Source organism: Centropristis striata, chromosome 13, assembly GCF_030273125.1.
Source record: "Centropristis striata isolate RG_2023a ecotype Rhode Island chromosome 13, C.striata_1.0, whole genome shotgun sequence".
Taxonomy (NCBI): Eukaryota; Metazoa; Chordata; class Actinopteri; order Perciformes; family Serranidae; genus Centropristis; species Centropristis striata.
The window spans coordinates 16,360,035-16,365,369 of record NC_081529.1 but is presented as its reverse complement, the minus strand read 5'-3'; positions in this window follow the sequence as shown (position 1 = coordinate 16,365,369).

Genomic DNA, 5,335 nt, shown 5'->3' with positions numbered 1-5,335 from the left:
CTCCTCCTCTGTTTTGAATGGGAGCTATAATTCTTGTTTTTAGATGTGTAACCATCCACAGGTGAAGTCCTATCCCCTACTTGGCAGGGCGTTGAAAACATATGGTGTCCACCCTCTGGACTCAATACGCCTCCCCGAGCAGCTCCCTCAGAGCATGCTGGGCCATAACTTCATACAGTGGCCATCCAACTCTTACATCAGCCCCAATCTGTCACGCAAACAGCACCGAGATAAGAAATCACCACGCTGTTGTAACATCACACCAGGGTCACGCTGAAGTCTCTTGTCTTGACTGGACTTCTCTGTGTCTAAACAGCACAACATCTGTATTTCATATCCACCGAGTGCTGCATTAGAGAGAAGAAATACTCCCCTGCAGTCTCAATACTTCACCACTTTTCTTTAGATCTCAAGCCACGTTTCTAACAAAGTGCCGGTTACCTACGTCATCTAACTTACTGCTGCAATCAGGATGCGAACCAAGAAGTCATTCATTATGTGGATCATTTATTCTCGTTACACCAAGGGCCAAAAATCTTTCTGCCACACTCGAGATTGGGCACAGTGTAGAAATAGCAGTAAAGTTATATATAAGTTAAAAAGTTGTAATAGTGCAGAACAGTCAATATTAGCAGAAAATTTAACATAAGTTTGCAAATGGCAAAAGCATCAAAATGTACTTAAAGTATCAAAAGTAATAGTATTTGTTATGCAGAAAGGTACCGCTCAGATTGTTTTATATATTCCAAATGTATATATTATATATAACATATATTATTGTATTATTATCATAGTTGATGCATTTATGTAAGCAGCATTTTACTGTTATATACTGTTATGAGGTTTAATTTATAAAATGCCTAATCATTTTAAAGTGATAATGTTTTTCATGTTAAATCTCAACATGAAAAGTAACTAAAGCTGTCAGCTAAATGTAGTAAAAAAAAGTACAATATTTGCCTCAAAATGTAGTGGAGTAGAAATGTAAATTTACATATGTGGAAATACTCAAGTAAAGTATAAGTACCTCAAAATTGTACTTAAGTAAATGTACTTGCTTACATTCCACTACTGATATTAGAAACACGCTGCAGTATTTAGAGAGTGACGTATCTTCTGTAGCTCTGACTGCACTACAGAAAATATTGAGCCAAAATGAAACATCACTGTGGTTAAATACATGATTTCCAGCTTTAATATGAGGCTGTTTGCCCCTAAAGAGTAACAGTGACAGAGCTGTAGTCAGAAATCTGAGGAAATATGTATAGAAAGACCTTCACTGTTCATTCAGTATGTAGGCCTATGTGAACACCTTCAAAGAGCCTTAAAGCTGAAAGCCATTACATTGACCTCAGTCTTTGTTTCATGTCAGACCTAATGAGACAAAGACAAAACAAATACTTTAACTGTAAACATGCAGTATCTGCAGGCAAAACTGTGTATTTGACACAAAAATATGATTTCAATTGTTTTCAAAGGTTCTTAAGAGTCAGTAAAACTTTACTGTCCGTCACAAAGAGATGAAAATTTGTCTTCAATTTTGCATCACATGTTGATGTAATGCTGTTTTCACATGAAATCAGGCAGATGGCAAACTTTATATCTTTTTATTAGATGAGAGCATGATTAAATTATGTGAGGCCAGCAGACAGTAAAATATTTCAACTTTTTGCCATCCTTTGTGATGGAATTTACATCTGGATTATATGTAGCTTCAGAGAAAACATGCATCATCTGGACAATAAGGAGCTGTCATTTTGGTGCAACAACACGTAGAAAAGAAATCCTACTGAGATGCATGAATTATGAGAAAAATAACATAAAAAATAGACACATTTTTCTGTAACCAGTGGAGCATTAAAGCTGTCAGTCGTCTACATTTGTCATCATGAATTTCATCATGTTTTTTTCCATTTTTAAATGTTTCTTTAATGTTTATATTTCATTAATAACTCCATTACTAACCATTTTAATCAATATTTAGTGCAATGTCCTTCTTTACCTCTCACAGATCATGGTTTTATGAGGATAATTCACTAATTAAAAAAAAAAAAAAAAGGATGTTAAAACTTTTTTATGCACATTGGAAAGACCTATATATAAAATAAAATGGTTTTACATGACATAGATTTTTTTTTAATTTTATTTTACATCTTTAAATGTTTTCTTTTTATAAAAAAAAATAAAAATACTTTTTTTAAAACTTTGAAATGGGTCAATTTGACCTGCAACATAACAGGAGGCTTGATGTTTTCATTTTGGTCGTTGGGCTGCTGACGTATGTTGTGTTTATTATTTGTCCTTTGGTGATTTATGTCATGTTTTTGTTAATTAAATTGTTATTTTGTTGCTTATTAAGTCAAATAGGTTCCAGACTAACAAGTTAATCAAATGATTTATTATATGTTGTATTAGTAGCACATTAGGTTAGCCTGGTTAGCAAAGATTTGATCACAGAAGACATTTTTGAAAAATAAACAGTCCAGAAACTATTTATATTAGAAGCGGCCTGCAGATAATGCACCAAGCAGCAAAGGAGCAAAACTAAAACCTGTAAAGTAGAGGTCAAATACATTTTTCCCAGTGTTTGTTTTTCCTGATAGGTTTGGTTGTAATTTACATAATGTTGACAGTTGTGTCTTTACACTGTTTTGGTTATTTAGTGTTGCCGTACTAGTGGTAGTACAGCGAGACTACTGGAACGTGATCTCAGACATGCTACTGTGTTGTTGGCCGGCTGCTGTACACACACAAGTGCCTCCGGTGCCTGACTAATAATTGTGAATAAAACGGCTGTTTGTAAAGAATCACTTCTGGTGTTAATTCAAAGTCAAGAAGTCAACACATAAGGAATATTAACATAAAAATAGACACAGAATTGTATTTTCTTTAACCAGTGTAGAATGGCAAAATAAGTAAACTAGCCAGCTAAGCAGCAAGTTGTCTGCTTTTTTAATTAATCTGAGAGTAAGTAATTTTAAAAAACCCTCTTTTTTATGCACAATGGGAAAAAAACATTATATTAAGTAGGATATTTTTTTCATGTATTTAAACCTTTTATACAGCCCATAATGTAAACTAAAGGTTGACAGTAGTACAGTCAGAAGTAGTAAAAGCGGTGTATAAATACTGATATAAATAATGTCTGTATTCGTCACAGCTGTGCTTTACTACAACAGGTTAAATATCTGCTGTGAGAAAGTCCTATAAAAGACACTTCAACAGGATAAATTAAACCTTGTTCCAGTGAATTTCATGTGTTTCTGCCCTCGACTTTCTCACTGTGACGACTTCCGGCACATCATCTTCATCAGGATTGTGTTTTATTAGTGACCTTGCAGAGTGACATGACATTTCCTTTTAGCTGACCAATCATACGACCAGAAACGTGATAGCACAGGGAAAAATACATGTATCCTACCAAAGGCCGCTGTCAGCACATATCCATAATATATCCATAACACTACTAATAGAGCTCACATTCAGAGGACATTTTTCTATTTCTGGCTGTCGGGTGGATACATTTCAGCTTAGAGTTGTAGTACATCTCTGTTACACTGTTGTCGGGATCAGACAATATCAACAACATGGCTGCATGCTGTTAATATTCATTATTTGACAGATAAATGTTGATTATCTGCACATCACAGTGTCTTTACTCAGATTAGGGTAATAAACACTCACTGGACGTGCGAGCACAGTATCAAAGAGGAGCCTATTGATGGAGAGGAGTGCTGTCAGAATGGGGGTTAGCTGGAGGTGCTGCAGGGGTGATCTCAAAGGAGGATGTAGGAAGTGGGAAAATTGATGTGTCCCAAGATCAATACTGGAGAGCATTTGGATCTACAACAGTGTAACTAAATCACCCTGCTACTGCTGCTGCTGCTGCTTCAGGGGCATCGGCCTCACTGTCCCCTGAGTTGATGATGGCTGAGGAGAAGGTGCAGGTACCAGGGTCAGGAGGATTGAACGAGATGGAGATCGGGAACAGTTTGACACAGATAAAGCCGTAAATTTCATCGCCGCTTTATCGTCACGTTGTCTTGGATCAATATCCATCAACACTGGTTTTCCTTAAGTGTAAAAGCTAAGTAGGCTACCTCAACGGGCATCAAACACAATTACGATGCTTCGCCTTGCATTAGTGGTTTCAGAGTGGGCTCGACAAATTTAGTATCATCTTGACAGAAAAACAAAAATATTTGTGATGCAGCAGGCAGCTGCTTAATGGATTTAAACCTCAAAATGTGCAGCAGGTTTCCAAAAAAGTGCCAAAAACCACAGTAGATCCTACTCAACAGGAGAGCTTACTACTCTGTAATACAGCTTATGGAAAAATAAAAAAACAATATTGAATCACTGCAATATAAAATGTCTTTTATTAAAAAAAAGTAGAATAATATTTCTATAAACTCACTTTAAGGCACCACAGACACATTTACAGCAGCATCCTGAGGCCACTGTCAGTGCATACAGTGCTACACAGTAGCATGTGAAACCTGAGATTTTCATGGTGCACTGATTCAGTGAAGTGACTTCTCTTTGGGGAAGAACCTCGTTTTTTAGTTAAGCTGCTGATCTGAGTTCAGCTGAGGCGCCCTCTTGTGGTCACATGACGATAATGTACCTCATAAATTGACTAAGGGGAATATGTTTGGACTTTGATGTTCAGTAATAAACTAAGACAAAGATGCGTTTGTTTTTGCACAAACATTTAGTCATGAACTTAATTTAAAAAATGAGGGATAAGATTTTTTTAATAGCTTACTCATCCGATATGGGGAATAAAAAAGCAGAGCAATAGAAAAGTAGAAACACCTGTTATCCCTGCAGTCTTTGAGGTTTCTTTAGTCATTTTTTTGTGGTGACCCAGTTCTCAGGACAAGTTCTGAGGCTGTTTTACTTTATGGTGGTCTTGTTTTGGGGTGCTTTATATGCAAAGGGGTTTCTAATATTTTGCCTGCCTCATTTACATGTTTGAGGTAGAAAAAAAATATTGGAAACACACATCAAGATAATGCAATGCAGCTCAACAACAGCACAGACTATACAGGCTTTGGAACAGCGTCAACATTACACGAGGAGACGGATGCTCTGATTTGTGATTGTTAAAATTGGAATTCCACTCATCTGCTGCTTTAACAGCCTTCATTTGGTTTCAGGCTTTCTAGCCAGATTTCTGAACCTGGCTTCAGTGACTTGCTCCCATTCAGCCACAGGAGCTTAGAGAGATCAAAACTGGAGTTTGGTGATAAGACCAGTTCATCCCAGAGGGGCTGGATGGGGTCATGGTCACTGTTCTGTGAAGATCAGTCAAGATCCTGAATCCTGGAAT